The sequence below is a fragment of the Mustela putorius genome, unplaced genomic scaffold (assembly GCF_011764305.1).
Source record: "Mustela putorius furo isolate JIRA1106 unplaced genomic scaffold, ASM1176430v1.1 tig00000242_pilon_pilon_pilon, whole genome shotgun sequence".
NCBI classification, from domain to species: domain Eukaryota; kingdom Metazoa; phylum Chordata; class Mammalia; order Carnivora; family Mustelidae; genus Mustela; species Mustela putorius.
Window position 1 is genome coordinate 9,043,768 of NW_025421325.1, and position 23,661 is coordinate 9,067,428.

At 34.4% G+C, this 23,661-nt stretch overlaps 1 protein-coding gene and 1 pseudogene across 1 annotated transcript in view; one reads left to right on the forward strand and one right to left on the reverse strand.

Moving 5' to 3' along the window:
• Positions 1-23,661, forward strand: part of IQCM (IQ motif containing M) — a 268,148-nt gene that overhangs the window by 139,696 nt on the left and 104,791 nt on the right. The gene's annotated exons all lie outside the window — the stretch shown is intronic.
• LOC106006409 lies at positions 4,955-5,735 on the reverse strand (annotated as a pseudogene).

Here is a 23,661-nt window from a genome sequence, read left to right on the forward strand (position 1 = left end):
ACCTTCTTCCCCCTCTCTCTTTTTTCTTCTTCTGGGATCCCAATTATTCTAATATTGTTTCGTTCTGGTATTACTTATCTCTCGAATTCTCCCCTTGTGGTCCAGTAGTTGTTTGTCTCTCTTTTTCTCAGCTTCTTTATTCTCCATCATTTGGTCTTCTTTATCACTAATTCTCTCTTCTGCCTCATTTATCCTAGTAGTAAGAGTCTCCATTTTTTATTGCATCTCACTAGTAGCTTTTTTATTTCAACGTGATTACATTTTAGTTCTTTTATTTCTCCAGAAAGGGATTTTATTTCTCCAGAAAGGGATTCTCTAATATCTTCCATGCTTTTTTGAGCCCAGCTAGCACCTTGATAATTGGCATTTTGAACTCTAGTTCTGACATCTTACTAATGTCCACATTGATTAGGTCCATAGCTTTTGGTACTGCTGCTTATTCTTTTTTTATTGTGGTGAGTTTTTCCACCTTGTCATTTTATCCAGATAAGAATAAATGAATGAGAAAAGAAAATACTAAAAGGGTAAAATCCCCAGAAAAATATACGCTAACCAAATCAGAAGAGACCCAAAACTGGGGGTAGTAGGAAGGGGAGGAAAAAAAAAATACACACACACACACATACATATGTATATGTGTATGTATATTATGTGTATGTGTATATATGTGAATGTATGTATATGGAGATATATATATATATATATATATATATATATTAATTAGACTGATGAATAGAACAGAGCCACACACTTGATTTTGGGAGCATTTTGGTCTGTTAGAAGAAACTACCTCCCAAAATTTTAAAGAAAGAAAAACTTATGTGTATATATATATATATATATACATACAAAAATAAGGGTAAACATGATGAAGGGATGGAATATGAATGTAAAGATGAAAATTTAAAAAAGATTGTAAAGAAGGAATTGATTTGATAAGTTGGTTGAAAAAAAAAAGCGGAAAGAATGTGATCAGGCTGGAGACTAGAGCAAAGCCATGTGCTATATTTAAGGTATAGTTTGATCTATTAGAAAAAATTGTATCCCAAAATTTTAAAGAAAAAAAATATGTTTACAAAAAATAAGGATAAATACAGTGAAGGGATAAAATATGACTATAACATTGAAAATTTAAAAATATTTTTAAAAAGGTATTGATAAGATAAAATAGTTTAAAAATGTTAAAGTTGGAAGGAGGAAAAATTAAAAAAATAGAATAAGAAAAAACTAAAGTAAAAAATTAACTTTGAAAGACTCAGAGATCATGGGAAAAAGCCATGAATTCTATATGTTGCTTTCCCCTAGTTCTGGAATTCCACAGTTCTCATTGATTGGTGAACTTGGTTTTTGCTAAACATTCTTGCTGATCTTCTCGGGGAGGGGCCTGTTGCAGTGAATCTCAAATATCTCTGTTGGAGGCGGAATTACGCCACTAAGTAATCTGCTCATGTTTGCTCTCGGTAGCTTTTGTTCCCTGAACACTTTCCATAAAGCTTTGAAAGACAGGAATGAAAATGGTGGCCTCCCAATCTTTGGCCCCTCATAGGAGCCAAAATCCCAGGGCCCCACTCCTCAATGCGCCCCCAGAGAAAAGCAGTCACTCCCGTCCCCCTGATCTCTGGCCACACTCTGTGTTCAACCAGCCATTGACCTAACATTTCTATCTCTGGTGCACAGCCCCATTTGGAGTCTCCCAACCCAGCAGATTCCTGTAGCACATGCCTATACTGCTCCTCCTGAAGGAGGAAGAAGGGAGTCTCTCCAGATCTGCCACTGTGAGGTCCCTGCTGGAAGAGCCATGACCCAATTATGCCTTGGATTGTGGTTTCAGGTAACCCCGAGCTGACAGCACACTCCTTGTCTCCATCTCTCTAGCTGGCTTCCCGCTAGAGCTCCGCCACATTCAGGCATCCCTGGTCTTTCTGTGACCCTGTGGGTCCTGAGACCACACTGTCCCTGTGAGGGCTCCAGCCTCTGCTTAGCATCTGGAGCGACATTCCTCAGTGGAGCAGACTTCTAAAAGTTCTAATTTTGTGCTCCACTGCTCTCTCACTTGCTGGGAGTGCCCCTCCTGCTGTGGTCTATCTTCCAATGGCTTTGGATTCACTTCCCTGCACATCCTACCTTCTGGAAAGTGGTCAATTTTCTGTTTGTAGAATTGCTGCTATTCTTCTCTTCTGTCTCTTGTTGAATTTGTAGGTGTTCAAAATGGTTTGATAACTATCTAGCTGAACTCCTAGCACCTGATGATATTTTGGTCTCTGCGATCTTGCTTCTCCCCATACATCTTTTTAAAGTCAATAATATTTTATAATTTTCTGCATCTTTTTTAGATTTATTTCTATGCATTTGATGTGTTTGGTCCTATTTTAAATTTTACTTCAGCCCCTACTCCAATTTCTACAATATAGAAATACTATGATCTTTCTTACATGTTCCTTACATCTTGTGGACATTATAAATTAGTATAACTTCTAGTAGTTTATCTTATCTGTTAATCCTTTAGATTTTCTAAATACACAATCATGTTGTCCTTGAATGATGGCAGTCTTTTGTTCTTTTCTTCCTATTTTAGACCTTTTCTATTTGTTTTACCTTATTGCTTTTGTTAACCCCTCCTGCACAATGTAACACAGAAATGGTGAGCAGCTTTCTTTTCTCAATTCCTATCTCAGAAGGAATTATTATATATATTAGCCTGAAGTATAATGTACAGTATTTGTTAAAACCTCTCTATATTATTTTTAAAAGTTCTGTAGCTTAGTTAAGAGGTTTTAGCATGAGTCAATGTTGAATTTTATCAGATGATTTTATTTTTATTTCTTAAGATGATTATATGATTTCTCACTTTTTTCTCTTAGTGTAATGAATTATGCTCATTGATTTTTAGATGTTAAACAATTCTTCAACCTTGGAACAAACCTAACTTGAATTTAATTTGCTGATATTATGTTGAGCATTTTTAAATTTATTTGGATTTTCCTTGTTTATAATGTTCTTGTCAGAATTTGGCAGTGAGGTAATGATATTATACAGTAAGTTGGAAATGATTCCCTCTTTGTTCATTTGTCTGGAAAAGTTTGTAAAATTGTGGCATTTTTTTTTCTTAAATGTTGGAGGAATATTTGTATTGATGCTACCTGGTCTGAAGATTTCTTTATATGGAATTTTAAAATCACAGATTAAATGTCTTTAATAAAATTAAGACTAATGAAACTATTTTCTTCTTTTGTCAGATTTTGTAAGTTATGTTTACAGAAATATGTCTAAATTGTCAAAAGTATTGTCATAAAGTTGTCTATAACAACATTTATACTGATGTCTCCTTTTTAATTTTCTATATTAATTATTTAGTCTTTCTCTCTCTACTACCTTCCCTTCCTTTTTCTCTTGGGTCATTTGTGCTAAAAGTCTGTCTATGTTATTTATTATTATTATTATTATTATTTAAGAAACAACTCTTAGCTTTTCTATTTCCTGAATTTCTATTCATCATTGTATTTTCCCGCTCTTCATGTTGGTCAGCTCTGAGTGAACATTTTCTTTGAGATCCTAATATTTATTATTTGGTTTTCCTTCAGCATTTATTCATTACTGTGAACATTATTTAGAAGATTTTATTTATTTATTTGTCAGAGAGAGAGAGAGAGAGCAAGGACATAAGCAAGGGGAGTGGCAGAGGGAGGAGAAGCAACGAGCCCAAAGTAGGACTCGATCTAAGGACTCTGTGATCATGAAGTGAACTGAATGTAGACACTTAACTGACTGAGCCACCCTTGTGTCCCACAATGAACATTTTCTAAATATTTTACATATGGTATTATTATTCTCAGTTACTGTGACAGAATCTTCTCTCAATACAAGGAATGAGTTTTAGGAGAACAGCACTTCCCTTTTAAAAAGAGCCAAGAGAAATGTAGACATTTATGAACTCAAAATATGTTTTATAAATAGCTTTTGTTTCTCTGTAAAGATAGCTTAAAATAAACAAAACCCTTGCCATTAGACTCTCATTGTGTTGCAATCACTGGCTAAATGTTAGTTTTCATTTTTTTTCTATTATAAAAATACATAGGACTGTATTAAAGAACAATTTGGAAAAAAAAAAAGAAGAAAAATCTTGTCCATTAATGCCACTACCCTCTCACAGACATGCTTAACATGTCTTCCAATTTATTTTCTTCCAATTTTGTTCCTTTGCATCTTTTTAAAACTTAATGGCAATACTTAAATTTTTTTCTAGCTAAGTCTAATATAATAGTTTTCTTTCATTAATTGGACATAAGCATCAATTTCATTTTCTCTCAACAATTAGAAGGGAATTCTCAACCATGTACCAGTGCATCAAACACTCCAGAGCTTCTTCACCTGCCTACTTCATCAGAGGTTATTCAGGTACTAGTTTGCTTGGGTTACTGTAACAAAATACCATAGATTGTGTGGCTAAAACAGCAGAAATATTTTCTCACAGTTCTGGAGGCTGAAAGCCTGAGATCAGGTGTCTGCATGTTCAGGTTCTGATGGCTTGCAGACAGCCGCCTTCTGTCTGTTTTGTCATATGGACTTTTCTGAAAGCACACAGAAAGAGATCTCTCTGGTTGAACTTAATGGGGTCACTATTCTCATCATGAGGGCCCCAGCCTTGTGACCTCATCTAAACCTAATTGCCAAAGGCACCATCTCCAAATACTGTCACCTTGGGGGTATTTGAATATATGAATATGGGGGGAACACAATTCAGATCACAGCACTCAGTTTATCAGAGAAGGGAAAGCCATGTTCTTTGTTCCCGCCTTCTCACACTATGTGAAGCTAGCTGAAGTTAGGAAGGAAGAGGGTAGGGAGGTATTTTCAACTCATTGTAGAAGTGGAAAATAGATGTTTAAAAATAATAAATCCTTTTTTTTTAATATCTCAAATAAAATTTTTTTGGTCACCACTAAATGTCTGAATTTTAAACAGATTCTTGGACTGGTGGCTCATATCTATCAGCTCATTCAACTTTAGCACTGTTATCATCCCCAGTAGTTTTTCCAGAACTACTGCCTTCACTGTAAGGCTCCATGAGCTTTCCCAATTCAAACTTGGGCTTCTTGAGCATTTTTACTTTTCTGACATCCTGGAGTGGAAAAGTAGACTGAACAGTCTTCTCTGTGTCTTTTCTGATGCTGTCTGGAATCAATTTATTGACCATTTCTTTCAAGTCATTTGTCTACTCCTCTAAGGTCATGGATTTTCATCATCTTTTTCTGAATTTGGAGGTCCTGTTGGTGCTGAGTGTAAGAGGTCTAATGAATCTCATTGTTAGTTAGTTTGTTTTTGGTAAAACCAACATGAGATAGATGAAACAAAATTAATTGTCTTGACATCAACATGAACTTCAGTCATGGTCTGCCATTTTCTGACCATGGAGCACATTTTGTTGTGGGTAAGATCCTTGCCATGGAAATCAATCAGGTAGTTTTTGCCCTGAACATCTTCAATAATTAGCTTGAATTTTCGAAATGCAGCTTCATCATTCCACAGATCAAGGGTCACTTCAAAAACATGACCCTTGAGGCCATCAGATGGGATTTGTGTTCCTTGAGTTCTTGTGAGTAGTGTTTTTCCAATATTTCTTATACTGACCATAGCTGGTGTTTTTCTATCATACAATATTTCTTAGAAAATGGATCAATGACTTTCTTCTTGGTTCCGTTTTTGCTGTCTTTCATAAGGTGCTTGTTCTTGCCCTAAGTTAATAAGTTCTAAATGTTCTAAATAGATTGTTTGTTTGTTTGTTTGTTTCATGAATCCACTATATTATAATAGGTATAGAGGTATAGAGGGAGGGAGATGATGCTTGCCTTGTGTATATTTAGACTATTGTTTCTTGCCTTTTTGATTCTGTGGTCACCTATCTCCCCCAGTTCTACTGTGATCATCAAGTACCTTCTCATACATATTTTCATTTATTGATGTAATGTCAGTTATTATTTTGTACCAAGGTGATTCCAAGAATTATTTGAAAAAGCTGAAACTTAAGATATTTAAAACATTTTTATTTTATTTTTTCCATCAGTGGCTTCTAAAAACATTAACTGAAGGATAGGTGCTTATAATAAAATACTAGAACATCTTCCTAGGAACAACGCCAAAGGCAAGGGAAGCAAGGGCAAAAATGAACTATTGGGATTTCATCAAGATCAAAAGCTTTTGCACAGCAAAGGAAACAGTTAACAAAATCAAAAGACAACTGACAGAATGGGAGAAGATATTTGCAAATGACATATCAGATAAAGGACTAGTGTCCAGAATCTATAAAGAACTTAGCAAACTCAACACCCAAAAAACAAATAATCCAATCAAGAAATGGGCAGAGGACATGTTCTTAATATAATAATATAATTTGTATCATTCCTTATTGGTAATAAGCTTCTTTTTACATGTCGTGTCCTTGATTCTCATGGGATATTCAGGCATAGTTGATCTAATAATTCCCATTGTTTAGATGAAGAAACTAAATATTAAGAAGTTTGCAAGGAGCTCAAATCTCACAAGTATCAGGTTTCTTATTTCTAGTTCTTATACTATTTTACTGTATTGCTTTATATATGTTCATATTGTCTTATATGTATCTATGACTATTTTTGTATCTATTATATCTATGACATACAAAATTGGGATGATTTCTTCATTATCTTTTTTTTCTTTTTAAGTAAACACCACACCCAACATGGGGCTTGAACTCATGACCCCGAGATCAAGAGTTTCATGTTTCACTGAGTGAGCCAGCCAGGTTCCCCTAACATTTGATATTTTAAGACTATATTTCATGATAAAACAGAGTGATTCAATATAGGGTGGGCTTATGCGTATTTTGTAGTACATAAAATGTTATGAACTAAAGGGTAGTGTCAATTTGTGTAATTTTTGAGTTTTTGTGATTTTGAGTTTGTGTGATTTTGAGTTTTTCCCATATAATCTAAATATGGTGTTTCTCACTATTGTATGTATTTTTAGAAGTACATTTTCCACCAGTCTTACAAGTTTATCAATAATGTTACTACATCATGTACAGTTTTAGAGAGTTAGCCTTTATGTTGAATTATAAATTATAAATTAGCTTGTATTGCTGTTTCAGTATGTAACAACATATTAGGAAAGATAACTTTCTTACATTATTTCCCACTGTTCACCTTAATAGACATTTCATAAAAATAGAAGTGTTTTACTGCCTGAAAATGTACCTTGCCTCATCTTCTTAGGAAAATCTAAAAAGTATTTTTAATATGCCCAATTCTAAATAATAAAAAATTTTCATGCTGGGAGAAATACATACTATGATATGATATTAAAAATGTTCAGCAAATCTCTAAGAGATGCTTGAGGAATGTGAAAAAGCTCTTTTCATTCCATTACAAGAATACTTGTGTCTTGAATCCAGGTATCTCTCTCTGTTTATTGTGTGCTCTATCCGGAAAAGGAAAACCAACAGGGTTTAGTTAATTTCAGTTAAGCTAATTTCTGAAATTTTAAGAGATTAAATATATTGTCTATAAATATTGATGGTGGCAGGAAGATATATTACATAGTGGATTACAGATATTTCTTATTCAAAATAATCTTGAAATATAACATTTAATGATCACAAGTAGGTAATTCATTTGTATATCTTGAAGCAAGATTGAAAGGGCATCTTTAGACCAATGATGTACAATAGAAATAAAATGTGAGACATACTTGTCATTTGAATTTTCTGGTAGCCACATTCAGTAAGACACAGATGAAATAAATTTTAAACACATTTACTTTAACCTGATATATATAAAATTTATCATTTATATGTAATCAATTTGAAAGATTATTAGTATATTTTATATTCCTTTTATTTTCTTATCATCTTTGAAATCTGGTGTATGATTTAAAATACAGCACAGATCAGTTCATACTGGCCACATTTCAAATGCACATAGCCACACATTACTGCACTAAGAACACAGCCTTGGATTTTGGGTTCTAGTGGACATCAGTCTCTCATGCTTGGCATATAGTAAATGGACAAAAAATGCTTGAAGAAAAAGAAGAAAAAAGGTAGCAAATTTAGGTTACACAAGTTAGTAGTCTAATCAGACCATATATATATACTTACTAGATGGATGATCTTGGTAAGTATATTTAGCCTTTCCAACCTCAATGTTCTTTTCGTAGAAATGAGATACTTGTATGTGCCTTTCAGTATTATTGTGATAGAATTAAATGAGGGTAACAAAGGTAGAACACCTATTTGGTTTCCTTCCATCCCATTTCCCTTTGGAAATCTGAATTGTCATACATTAGATGACATAATCTATCCACTTCTTTTAGATCTTATAAACTGCCTCACCAAACATTACATTTTTTCAGTTAAAGTGAGTGGAAAGAGAGAAACTAGAATCAGAGTAGGAGGTTCTTGGCATCAAGATTATAGCTGAGGACAATTATGTTAAATTGCTTAGCATGCTGTGGAATTAATTGCCCATGATCTTATAATTATAAATATTTAATATTTAATTTATAAAACATCCTTTAAACATGCAAGCCTACATTCATATGTGTGAACATTTTGGTAAATAAGCTTCAGTTTGATAGTTTAAAAAGTTAGTGGCATAATCACTTCAGATCTTCTTATTTCCCTTCTGCTCAGACCTCGTCCATGGCTCAGGAACTTGCAGTAACAAATAGAAGCATAATCTCTTCTTTCCTCCATTCACACATACACATACACATACACATACACAATACAACACATATGCAGAGATGTTCAAAAAACATACATGTATAGTAAGGGGTTGGCTTCATGGGCATGTGACCCTGCTGTCACACAGAACTCCATCCTCAGAATAGAATCAGCTCTGGGGATTAATGCTCTGTGGTTGCCCTCTTGAACTTATTAAGAACTTACCTTTAAATTTGTGGTTTTGTAAGTGAGTCTGATAGGATAATAGAATAAGCATGAGAAGCTTGAAATCTGAGTTCACAAGTGGTCCCACCTCCTGTTTCCCTACCTGTCCTTCACCTCCAGGATGGAGTCTTGACCAACCACTCCCATGTGCCAGCCTAGTGACTGCAGATACCCTCTGTCCCATTTGTGTTTGTAGGTCAGGGAGCATCTGGTGAATGAGTGCAGTCTGCACACCTGAGGACATGCCCTCACCCAGCAAGTGTTCCCATACTCAAGAGAGCATAACAATATATTGCAAATAAAAACCACTATGATAGACTGAGAGAGACCAATGAATAAATGAAAATCTCGTATGATGTGGTAGATAATTATAAAGTTAACCCTGTGTGAGCACTACACAGATCATTAAATAGAATATTGCCAGCAATATTCTATTTTATAGATACAGTTATAAATGTGAAATATAATTATATCTATATCTGTAATTATATCTACATTTTATAGATATAGTTATAAACGTGAAATGTGAAACAGAATATTGCTGACAATATTCTATTTTATAGATTTAGTTACCCCATCCCCACCTGGTCTCTTCCTAATTGGAACACTTACTCACCCCTCAGTGTTAACCACCAGCTTTGGTTTTGTGATAACAATTTTCATGCTTTTCTCTCTAGTCTTACCTCCCAGACTGATGATTCTTTGTGTCTATTTAAAACATTTATATAAATTAATTTGTACTGTGTATATTTCATATGTCCTGTTTTGCTCAACACTGTTTGCAAAAATTTCCCATGCTGTTACAAACTACTGCAGCTTGTTCATTTTCACTAATGTATAGTATACCATTTTAGGGCTATGTCATCTGATATTTAGTCTACCTGAATACCATTTGAGTTGTTTTCACTTTAGGGCTGTATCGGTACTATTATGTATGTCTCCTGTTGTGCATCTGCAAAGGGTTCTCTAGGGTATATACCAAGGAGAGATTTTCTGGTTCATGGGTTATATATACCTTAAACTTCTCTATAATGCCTGTATTCCAAGGCTGGTACTAATTCATGTTCATACTTGCCAGGAATGAACAATCTTATTGTTGTACATCCTCTTCAGCATTTGAAATCGTTAAAATTGTAAAATTTGTGCCAATCAGTTGGGATTCAGTGTTTAAAAACATTTTTTAAAAAAATATTTATTTATTTTTTGCAAGGAGAAACAGAGATAGAGAAAGAAGGTGCACAAGCAGGAGGGGCAAGGAGAGGGGTAGAGAATCTCATTCAGACCCCGTGCTGGGCATGGAGTCCAACTGGGGGCTCTATCCCATGACATTGAGATCATGACCTGAGCTGAAATGAAGAGTTGGATGCCTAACTGACTATACAACCCAGCTGCCCCACATTTAAAAAATTTTTAAATACTGGGGTACCTGTGGTGAACTTGGTTAAGGGTCTGATTCTTAGTTTCAGCTCAGGTTGTGGTTTCAGGGTCTTGGGATCAAGCCCGTGTGGAGGCTCCATGCTCAGCAGGGATTCTGCTCTCTCTCCTTTCCTTTCCATTTGCCCCTCCCCTCCCTGTGAGTGTGTGCACACACACACACACTCTCTCTCTCTAATAAATAAATGAATCTTTAAAATTTTTTAAAAAAATTTGCATTTCTCTGATTATTGATTAGATTGAACATTCTTACACATGCTTCTTGGCTCTTTGGATTTCCTTTTAAAAAAATCTTGTTTGATTACTTTTTTCATTTTTCTTTTGAGTTATTGCCTTTTTCTTATTGAGTTTTAAAAATTTCTCATTTAATTTCATAAACCGCATCTTTGTCAGTTGCGTGTGTTGAAAAAAATTTCTCTGTCTCCATGGTTTATCTTCATATTCCTTTTTATGGTGCCATGACAAATAGAAATTGAATTTATCAGTGTTTCCTTTATTACTATTTCCTTTTGTATCTTGTTTGTAAACTTCAGTGTAAAACTGTTACTACCTAAAGTTCATTAAATTAATGTCCATTAATGTCTTCTAAATTATCATAGTTTTTATGTTTATATTTAGGTTATATTTAGGTTATGTGTATATTTAGGTTCTTGAAGTGTATTTTTGTGCAAGGTGTGAGAGAAGGGTCCAGTTTCATTCCTTCCCTATGCTCCCAACCCTCCCCTGCCATAGTGACACTCAGTTGTCCTAGACATATTTATTGAAAAGCTTCTCTTTACCCAGTGGTCCTCTGGACCACCTCTTTCATAATCTAAATGCCTACATATGCACAGGTCTCTTGCTGTGTTTTATTCTGTTCCACTCATCTGTCTAGTCTTAGAAGAGTATCACGTGCTTCTAATTACCATCTATTTATAATAAATTTTGTGTATACTTTTTTACCTGTTTGTGTCAGGAAGTCAATTCCCATAGCAGTTAGTATTTCAAACACAGAAAAGATATTTTCATTATATATAACTATGACTCTTTCCCATGAACAGTAATGGAATGTGTATATATCTATCTATTCTTCCTTCTTGTCTCCTTTATCCACCACCCAATTTTATCAGATATATCTTTTTCTTAGTATATAGGTAAACATGATAATGATTTCACTCATGTGTGGAATTTAAGAAACAAAAGAAATGAGCAAAGGAGAAAAAAAAAAGAGAGAGAAGGAGGGGCAAAAAATAGAAACAGACCCTTAACTATAGAGAACAAACGGATGGTTACCAGAGTGGAGCTTGGTGGGGAGATGGCTTAAATAGATGATGAGGATTAAGGAGGACACTTGTTACGATGAACACTGGGTATTGTATGGAAGTGTTGAATTACTATATTGTACACTGATGATTAATATTACACTGTATGTTAACAGTATAAGAATTTAAATAAAAACTTTAAAAAAGAGTATGCATGGTGAAGTAAAATGGTATTCATACTTTTTTTGTACAAAGTGATTTACTAATTCCAAATGAGACTTATTCCCTTTGACTATAAAATATGTGGAAATCGGCTACGTAGGTCATTTACCAACTAACTTCTTTTCCTTCTCAAAATTTTGATTAGTTACTTATTGATCATGTCATCTAGGCTAGGATAAAATTCTTATGTCATGCTCATTTTTTATAGACATTTCTCTACTGGCTTCTAGCTTGCAGCTTTGCTTTTTATAGATATATTGTTCTTTTTGTCTGGATATTCAAAGGATTTTTTTATTTCTGAATTCTTATAATATCTCTGAGCAATGTTTTGGTGAGCATCATGCTGTGACAATTTTTTCCCTGATATAAAGTATGTCCTTCAGTATGTTTTTAATATATTTTTATTCTATTACTTTGTTTCCTTTCTTCTTTTGCCTGTTTCCCATGTCTATCATTTCTCTTATAATCCTTTTAAACTTTCTTTTTTATATTTCATGTTCACTTTTATTAGTTCTATTTTCAGTGCCCCATACTCTGTCTTCATTTCTCCAAATGATTTAATTTTTTCCCTTTATTTCTTTTTGGGCTCCATCAACTCAAGCAATGATCTCTATTGTGTCTCCAAATCTTTCTTCAGCTTTTATATCTCTTTTTTGAGTATTCTTTAAATAGAAGTAATTATCTTTTTTCCTCCAAAACCTTTCTTAGGCAGTATGTTTGGTCAAAATGTTTATCTTAGTTGTGGCAATATTATTCACCTTTTTTTCCCCTCTAGAAACACTTTTCTCATGGTATTCATGTGTTATTTTTAAAAATACCTTTTCCATTTTATTTGTTTCTGCAGTATTTTTATATATATTTTAAGCTAGATGATGATGATGATGATGTTTATATATATTTTTTATGCCAGATGATGATGATAGATGATGATGATGATGGCGATGACGATGACTCATTTTGAGTGGGGTGCATTCTTCCTGGAGCAGCCATTTGTAGGAGGTTGCAGATAGAAGTGGCCAGAGCAGTGTTCTAGGTTAATGGAAAATACCTTTAATGATACGGATCTGTGGTGTGCATGAGTTCTTTTAGCCTTTGCTTCTCCCTAGCTATTTTATTTGTACCCTGAAGGACAGCTGAATTTCTTTCCTTACCCCCATTTCAACTGGAGGTTGAGTACTGAAAATCTGCTTCATCTATGTATTTCCTCATTCTGTCAGTTCCACCTTCCCATCTTCTTAAGACTTGAAAGTCTTAATGTCCTGAAAATATGGTTCAGGGCACTTCTGCTGTCAGAATAAACACCTTATTTTCATTTTTCCTCCTAAAGAGGTTTGCTCCCCAAGATGTGGCTACTTATATTGGAGAACTATTCTCTGCATTAACGGAGATTGGCAACTGTGGTGTCTTTAATTTCCTCTTCTTGTACTTCCATATAATTTTCATCTGTATTTGGAGGTTCTCTCATAATGTGCTTCTGGGTTTTAGATGGCATCTGATTTCATTAAAGGAATTTTAATTGCTTTGGACTATTTCCAAGAGTAGAAGGGGCCAAGATTGTATTTTTTTCCACAATTTATAAACCAGAAGATATGATATATTTGAGGAACTCAAGGAAATATCAGCAAGGAAGCCTCCCTGAGAGAATTATAATCCATACATTAATCTTTAACACAAAATATATTATTACTGTACTTTTATGTTAAATGATAGTCTAATAACTTCCTCAAAAGTTACTGATAAAATGTTAAATGTGCAATGACATTTTTATAGAGTTCATTAGTTTGTTAGTGTTGCTGTACCAAGTTACCCCAACCAAATGACTTAAACCAACAGTAATTTATTGTCTCACAGTTCTGGAGGCCAGAAATCTGAAACCAAGGTATTGGTAGGGTCATGTTTCCTCTGAGGTCTTTCTTTTATTCTCCAGTTTGTGATATCCCTAGGTGCTACTTGTCCTGTGGCAGCATAGTTACCAGTCTTTGTCTCTGATTTTATATTTATGTCTTCTGTATGTCTCTGTGTTTCTCCTTTTTTTTAAAGGATATGAGTCATACTGGATTAAGGGCCCACTCTACTTCAATATGACCTCATCTTAATCTAACTAATTATATCTGCAATGACCTTTGTTTCCAAAGAACAGTCATATTCTGAGATACAGGGGTTTAGAATTCAGCATATCTTTTTGGGGGACACAATTCAATGTAGAGCATAGTGGGTAGTATCTTTTGGTAGACAATAGATTAGCTTATTGTTCTAACACTATCTTTTAACAGATAAACAATGTTGTCAAGAAACAACTGTAAAATATTCTTAAAAAACACAAATATTGCGTATTTTATGACAGTTATATTGAACCACTGAGATATATTGATTTCCTTATTTTAATACCATGTTTATATTTGTATCATTTCTAAATTGAGAAAAAGGTGTTTGAAGACCTGCCAGTGATTAATATCGTAGATGTAAATATAGTCCAATGTTACTTAGTTAGTTATCTACTCATGGGCAGATAAATATGTATATAAGACTGTAAAATATGTTACCATGTAGGCAAGGAAATGTGGACATTGGAAGGGCCCTTCTTTTAAGTTTTTGGATAAATGTGATCTATTAAACTTTGATTTTAATAATTTGACAATTCTGATGAGGCACTTATTTCAGTTAATGGGAGGAAGAAATATTATTTGGATAAATTGCCCCTTTTGAAATAATAAAATATGTTAGCTAAATTTTGTTTTGAAAACTATATTAAAAAGTCACTGAAGAACTAAAAAGGCAGTGGGAAATGTTCCAGGCCAGTTTTTCTTTGACCATCTAAAACTAGAGTGGGAAGCAGAATATTGGAATGCCAAACCTGTTTATGCCATGAAGGCATTGTTGTTGCTGCACAGTTGGGAAAAGCAAGCATGTGGATAAGGAGGACAGTGTCGAGGCTTAGAATCTGTCTCTGCTGGAGATGTTTATATAAAACCTCCCCACATTAAGCTAGGGTAAGAGCAAATTAGAATGAAACCCATTCCTTTCCCATCAATTACAGGAACTGTTTTTTTTGTTTTTCTTTGTTTTGGCTTTTTAAAAGTTGCCTCATTGCTAAACAGAAAAGAAAAATATGAAAGAAAGTTTTCTGATTTGTGGCCACAGGGTCTTGCAAGATTTATGCCTCATGTACACACAGTCTACTTTAGTGAGGGATCCTCAAGTTATGACTTAGTTTAAGTTGATTTCCAACTGGCTAGTGGTAGAAGGAAATGCAAAACCCTACTGATTAAGTGGAACTTAAATTATTTTTTTGAGGACAAAGACCTTGCCCTTAAAAATCAGTCAATGAGTCAATAACAGCTAATCACACAAGAAAACAGTAGAAAAGGTAGAAGAACCAATTGAAGAAAAAGGACAATAGCAAGAGACTCATATTTTGGATTTAACAGATTCAGGTATTAAAACAGTTATACCAGTGTGTTTAAAAGGAATAAATGAGAAATTCCATAAATTTGGAATAGGAAGATCAGAAATTCTAGAAAAGAGATACACAATGACTGTATTGCCAGTGAACATATTTGGTTGGATGCAACCATAACATGCAATAGCATGTTGGATGCAGCATAAGAGATAGCTAGTGAACTGACAGAAATGTTAGAAGAAATTACCCAGAATTCAGTACAGAAGGACAAGTAGCAAAATACAGAAGGGAAGGCAAGAGTGATACCATGAAAATACTGTGAAGAGATCTAATATACCAGTGTTCAGGGTCCAAGAAGGAGTGCATGTCACCTCTTAGGAATATGGCAAAGGCAACAGCTAAAGGGATATAGTGGCTGAAATTATTCCAGAACTGTTGGAAGACACCAATCCTCAGATTTAAGAAGCTTAATAAATCCTAAGTTGGATAGATAAAAAGAAATATACACTTTGAAACCATACCGAAGATAAAGGAAACCAAACAAAAAGAAATTATTTTAAAAAACCAGTCAGAAAGTAAAAAAGAGAAAAGGAAAAGAGAGAAACCAATTATTTCCACAATAAGAGCAGTAAGATAACTGATTACTCAACAATGACAATGAAAACCTGAAGATAGTAGAATAATAACCTCGGTGTGCTTACAGCCATACCTGTGAGTCTAAAAGTCTAAGTCTATAGGCATAGTAAATATCTTTCAAGAGGTTAAATGGAGGGGTGCCTGGGTCACTCAGTGAGTTAAGCATCTGCCTTCAGCTCAGGTCATTATCTTAGGGTTCTGGCATCGAGTGTCATGATCTTGCAGTCCTGAGATGGAGTCCTGGTTCGGGGACCCTGCTCAGTGGAGAGTCTGCTTCTCCTGCTCTCTCTGTGCACTCTCTCTCTCTCTCAAATAAATAAATAAAATCTTTTTTAAACAAAGAGGTTCAATAAGGATATAATTAAATAAGCAAAAACAGTGTTTATGACCAACTGAATCTCTTGAAGGAAATACTAAAGATGTGTGTAAGGACAAGAAAGATGGTCTGAAAAGGGAAAACTGAAATTCAAGGGAAAAATATAGATTTATTTCTTTATTTTTTAAAGATTTTTGTTTTATTTATTTGAGAGAGAGCAAGCTAGTGAGAGAGAACATAAGTGGAGGAGAGTAAAGGCAGAAGGAGAAGCAGGCTCCCTGCTGAGCAAGGCCACTGACATGAGGCTAGATCCCAGGACCCTGGGATCATGACCTAAACCCAAGGCAGATGCTTAACTGACTGAGCCACCTGGGTGCTGGAAAAATATAGATTTAAAAAGTCATAAATATCTATAGGAAAATAAGCTTATGATGTGCAATAGCAATAATAATGTATAGTAGATCTAGAAAATATAATTAAAATATTAGTGATTATATTCTATTATCTTTAAATTAACATAAAAGTTAAAGCATTCTAGCAAATTTTGTTTAAGGATAAAGCTTTTGTTAAGTATGCATTTTTAATATCTAGAATATCATTTTCAAAAGTGTATAATATTCAAAGTGGTGGAGAGTTAAAAATCATGTAATGATAAGTACTTAGCACAAATGAGGGAAGAAGAGGGAAAAAAGGAATGTGACAAAATAGGAAACAAAAATTAGGTGGAGACAAAAAAATATTGCCCATTGAAAATAAATGAAAAGAGATACTCCAGTTAAAAGTCAAAGTATTTTATTAAAGATTTTATTTATTTATTTATTTTGACAGAAGAGAGAGAGAGAGCACCCACAAGCAGGAGAAGGGACAGAGGTAGAGGGAGAAGCAGGGTCTCTGCTGAGCAAGGAGCTTGATGTAGGGTTCCATCTAGGGCCCTGGAATCATGACCTGAGCTGAGGGTAGATGCTTAACTGACTGAGTCACTCAGGCATCCCAAAAGTCAAAGAATTTTAGAGCGTAGGAAAAAAAGTCAACTCTGTGTTATAAATGTCATACACTTAAAACAGAACATAGAAAATTGAAGTAAAAGGTTTGTCAGCTTTTTTTGATCTGTGTTGGTATAGTATATATATATTTCAACCCTTTTTCTTATATTATTTATAAGAATATAAAAGGTGAAGGACGTCTGTGGGCTCAGTTGGTTAAGCATCAGACTCTTGATTTTGGCTTAGGTCATGATCTTAGGATCTCGGTATTGAGCCCAGCATTGGGCTCCTGAACTCAGTGTGGAGTCTGCCTGAGATTCTCTTTCTCCCTCTCCTGCTGTCCCTCCCTCATGCACTCTTTCTTTAAAATAAATTAAATCTTTAAAAAAATAAAAAGTAATATTGCTCTAGATATATAGATATCAGAAGAAGAGAGGGAAGATGTTATGGCAGGAATATTGAGAATGTAGACATAATAAAAAAAATAGGGAAAATATAGGAAAAACATAAACCACCCTAACTGACTCAGTAAGCCTATAAAACCTAGACTTTGAAAATCATTAAAGAAAGTAGTGGGGCCTGGGTGACTTAGTAGGTAGAATATCCAACTCTTGATTTCCAGTCAGGTCATGATCTCAAGGTTGTGAGATCGAGCCCCCCCCCCCCTTCACCTACCTTGGGCTCCAAACTCAGCACAGAGTGCGCTTGAAATTCTCTCTTTCTGCTCCTGACCAGCCTCATGCTGTCTCTCTAAATAAATAGATAAAATATTTTTTGAAAAAGTAATTCTTTGTGAAAAACCTTTCTGCAAAAAGAAAAAGCCAGGGCAGATGGTTTCACTGGCAATTTCTATCAAGCATTCAAACAATAAAAACCTCTAATTTCATATTTCAGAAGATGTTAGAAGTTTATATTTCAAAATTGTAAAGGGTTTACTTTAGTCTAGGTCCACTCAGGAGACATGGAGTATACAGTGATTTAAACAAGAGACATTTGATATAAAGAGTTATTAAGCTATGATAAAAGAGATGTAAGGGAATTGTACAGTATATCCTAAGGCTGAGGGAGATCATCTTGGGATGGAAATCCTTTGAAGGCACCTCCTGACCCTACACTGGAGAAGATGTAGTTGCCACTTGTTGGAAGGCAGAGAAGTTCACTGTGTACCTGGGTAAGAGATGGTCAAGCAGAAGCAGCCTGGGTTGCATGTAAGCCTCATGCAGGGGCAGCACACAGGCACACGGGTGTGCATGGGCAGTGGATATGCTCCTGTGTGGGTGGGAAGTCTAGAAGGCCTGGTGTCCACATCAGGAGAGGATAGATGAGCAGAGGGCATCAGGGTGCCAGTGCTGGCAGAAGGCCTGGAGTGAGATCTTCCTTTTGCATGGACTGTGGAAAGTGACCACCAGGCCAGACTGGGGCAGTGAGTTTGCCAATGGATCTATACCTCACGTATGTATCTGACCTACTAAAGAGGAAGCAGTGGATATGAGTGGAAATAAAAGGACTTTCCAATACATTGTACTAGAAAAATTAATTATCCTCATAGAAAAAGGCAAAATTGAACAATTATCTCACATCATCTTACGTGACCAAAGGGGAAGGAACATGAGAAGCATTTTGACTTGCTAGAAATCTCATTATCACTCATAAGGACATTGGGAAAAATTTATTAAGCTGACTTCTCATGTTCAGTTTTCTTTATGAGTTGTATTTCAATAAAAAGTTAAGAAATGTGAGTTTTTTTCTTGGGAAGTATAGAGATCTACTCCAGGATGTTGGAGTAGGAAAGGATTTCTTAAATACTATACTGAGTCACCAAACAAATGAAAAAACTGGTAATTTTCATTTCAATAATAACCTGAAACTGGGGACAATTAAAATGTCACCACCAGTACAATGGTGAATAAGTTATGCTAAATACATCCAAAGGAAAAGTATACAGCAAGAAATTGGACAACCTATGTCTACATGTAGCATGTAGTAGATGAGTTTTCTAAATATGCTAAGCACTAAAAGCAAAACAGGAAAGCATTTTGGTACATAAAGCTCAAATAAAAAGGTAGAGCTAAGTTTTACAGCTTAATACCATTGGCAAATTTATTTTAAAAAGACAAAGGAACATTTAGAAGAAAATTCAGGAAAGGAATTAATTCTTGGGGGAGAAAGACACTTTGAGAAGAAAGGGTTCTGAGGTGGTGGCATATATCTTGTTTCTGGTACCAAGTGGTCCACTGTAAAAAACTGTACATGTAACAATGTCTGTGCTTTTCTCTATGTATGTACATTTTAAAATAGTAGATTTTTAAAAGAAAAAATTCACTACATAAAGCAGTGCTGTGTACCTATTCTATTAGAGCCTTGGGAGTGGAAGTCTTAGAGTGATCAACTGGCTCAGCTTGCTCTGGATTTCCCAGGATTTGTGACTCTCGGTGCTAAATTAGAGGCCTTCTTGTGCAAACTGAGTTGGCTGGTTACTGAGTTGTGCATCTAGAACATTTTACTACCAGAGAGGCCATTAAATATGAAGGATAAGTCCTGAACATTTCATAAATTATTGTAAAATTATGTTAGGAAATATAAATGTAGGAAGGCAGAGTAAACCCCGGGTTTAAAATAGATATCTAAAGTTTATAATCCATTGGAGAGATTTATTTGGAGTTTCTAGTTAGAGTACCAAGGAAGAGGTCACTTTTTTTTAAATGTTAAGACTTTTTATTTAAAATAATTTAAACTTACAATTAGCTGAAAATGTATGCATAGTTCCCCTACCCTTCACCCAGGTGTTTCTCTAATGGTAGCATTTTACATAAACAATGTTAAATGAACTAAATCAGGGAATTAACGTGAATACGATATTTTTTTAATTACTTTTAAAAAATTAACATATAATGTATTATTAGCTCCAGGGGTACAGGTCTGTGAATCATCAGCCTTACACACTTCCCAGCACTCACCATAACATATACCCTCCCCAATATCCATAACCCAACCACCCACTTCCTAACCCCCTACCTCCGGCAACCCTCAGTTTGTTTTGTGAGATTAAGAAGAGTCTCTTTTGTCTCCCTCCCCATCCCATCTTGTTTCATGTTTAAAAGGTCACATTGTTAAACCATCAGTAAGCTTTCTTTCTTTCTTTTTTAAAATTATTTGAGAGAGACAGAGAAAGAGAGAAAGAGGGTGTGTTTTGAGGGGAGGGGCAGAGGGGGAAGTAGAGGGAAAGAGAGAGAGAATCTCAAGGAGATTCTGCACTGAGTACAGAGCCTGATGTGGAGTTTGATCCTCTGACCCTGACGTCATGATCTGAGCAGAAGCCAACAGTACAAAGCTCACCTGACTGAGCCCCTCAGGTCCCGCCCCCCACTGCCAACAGTTGTTTCTTATGGAGCTCCTGACCACCAGTCTTGTCCTGCCTGCTCAACCTCTCTGGATATTATGGGCAATTTATGGATTTTGGCTAAGATCTCTTACACCCTCCAGTATGGCTAAACAGTTGTACTCAAATACTCTGTATCTTGGGATTTGTTTGAATGCCCTTTGAATACTCTGGGAATGTAGGACTCAGAGCCCTAACTCGTCATTTTTATTGTCCTTCTTCGTGAGACAGAAACTCTTCCACCTCCTGCTAGAGCTACTCATCATCTTTAGTATTGAGTGCAAGTGTCCCATCATCACCTGTGAAGTTATCTCTAGGCTCTTCCGGTGGAATTGCTTTGTCTCTGACTGAGCCTCCACAACGTACATCTAGTAAACACTTACTGCAAGGTGGTAGTGAGTTGTCTTTATTTAGTTTTCCCTATTAGAATTTGTGTTTCTAAAAGCCTATGTCTTGTTCATCTTGTACTCTCAACACTTAACACGTGCAGGGCACATAGTAAGCATTCAGTGTTTAGTTGTACCTAGTAAACATGAAATAAATACCTGCTGGGATTGTAGACGATAAAACCATGTATTGGACTGAAATAATAGGTGTAACAATGTATTTAGCCCTGAAAAAAACCACACTATATTATTATTCCTAAGGTTTATTAAGTCTTGCTTGCTTGAGTGAGTGTAATGGTGGTAAATAACACTTCTGATTAAAAAAGGAAGTATAAGAAAGAGAAGTTTTAAAAAAAAAAGTGAGCACGGATCTGTAGGCTACTCTTACTGAATGTATGTCTTAGAACATAAACCTCTCTGTGGTAGATACTATATTGTGTGTGAGTTCTGGTAGGTAGCACAGTTATTACTCCTAATTAAGAAAAATAACTGATGTGGTTTTTCTTTCTAACACATATGGCCAAGGCTGATACAAATTTTATGGACCAGTAGACCTATTTTTGTTCCTAAATATATTTTTGACTCTATCCTAACTCTGAGGAGAACTATTCATTACTATGTCCTAACTCATAAGGAAACCAAAGTCAGTCATTTTTCAAATTTAATATCCTGGAACAATATCCTAGTGTTCTAAAATATACTTTAAACCAATGAGAATCTCTGTTGTATTTGGATGATTGAGCTTTGAAGGAGCTCCAAATTTTCCTGTGCAGTCCGTGAGATGGGTTTATAGTTTAGACAGATGAAGGCAATAACTGTTGAAATCACAGAATATCCCTTCTTTGCTAAAGGGGGAAATGAATTGTTTTGTCATTCCTGACTGCTTTGCAAAAGGTAAAATATTTCATTGCTTTTAAGTTGGAATTAATTTATAGCAACTATTCAAAGAATCTATTCAATTACACACCAATGAGTATGAAAATGGATTTTCTATTTTATGACCCTTCATTTTTATCAGTTTGTGCTAAGCTATGTCCACTGGGAAATACAGTGTATATAAGGGATGTTTCTTCTGAGCATTTCATACATATGAATCTTTTAAACATGAGGTAGTGAAACTATGACGGCAAACTATAATTCTGTTGCTTAAAAACAAATAAAAGCCAAGGTGGTTTGACTTAAAGGTTTACTGGGGTTTAGCAGTTCTATAAAGTGCCATTTATTAATTATCATATTAATTACTTGTACCATCAGTCCTACAAAGCAAACCTCTGTGAGAGCATTTCCTGAAGGTAGTTTTTGTTTGTTTGTTTGCTTTTTAATTTTTTCTTTCTTTCTCCCTACTGTTTGGAGTATTTCTTCTCGAATATACACATTGAGAATTTAACTTTGTCCTTGATAGACAAAATTTTAATATTGGTTAATTGGTTTTAAAACTGGTTAATTTATGTATAGTGATTTTTAAATCATTTTTTAGACTACAAAAAGCAGGATCTTATTCCTTAATTTGACTATTTTTTTAATTGATTTTCCAACCAGATTTACAATTCCTGTTTTACAATGAGGTAGTTTCTCTGGCAAAAGTTTTAAGAATTAGACTTAATAATTCATGACCATGTGAACTAAAGTAAATTTTGTAAGCTTATCTGACTTAAAAAATGGAAGGCTAATGCATGAAAATGAGTATAATTCAATGTGACAAAGTCTTCTTTTCCTGGGTTTCTAATATTTGTCTTAAATTCCTCTGTGGGAATATCTCCCACACGAATCTCCCACTTATAAAATTGGGAAAACACGTAGACTTTTAAAAAGAATTCTTATGTTTTTCATGATCTTAATTATCCCCTAATAATTTTCTTTTAATTGTATGTGAATGGAAGTGGTTTTCCCCAATTAATCTGTACAGCATGAATTTTTAAAATGGTATTTATATTTTTCAATTTTTAGTGTTTCTGAAATAATACATAATTAAAAATAGATAGGATTATGTGTGATTCTAATACCACAGGTCTTTAAAAACAATTTTCATTAGAATTAATAAATTGAAGTAGAGAAAAATAATAAGTAAAATGGTTAAATAAAATTATGTTCATTCACTCATTACTCTTTAATTTTCTATTAAATTTTTCTGTTGTTTTGTCAGAATTAGCTTTTTAATTATCAATGAAAATGAGAACAAATATTTTCTGAAGGATACATCAAAGATTTCTAGTTGCTAAAAATCTTTTAATGTATTTTTGGCATCATTGAAATTTCCTTTGTATTGAAAGATTAGGCCTCAAAATGAAAAAAAAAATTTGGATAAAAAGAATAATTTATTTAGGAAAATTTGGGGTCTCAATTAAGCACAAAGCATTTAAGGGAGATGATAGAGTTAGGAAATATGGTTAGAATTTAAGGAATAGAAGAGGAAAATAGTAAAACAAACAAGAATTTCAAGCAAGATCAGGAATAACAGTAAAAGAAGAGAAAACCAATGTTTTGTCTTATTTATAATGAGGAAGACAATCACTCTTTTATCTACTAATCATGGTAAATACAAGAATCAGACAAGACTATGTAGAAGTATAAACTGTGAAGTGCTCAACTTTGATTACTACTTTAGAATAGAATATTGATAACTTGAATTGTATAATATTGCAGAAATACTGAAGTTAAAAAAAAGTCTTCCATGCCAATTTAAAATATATACGAGTGCTAATTTTCCTTAACAGAAAACCACCTCGATGTAATACTTGAAA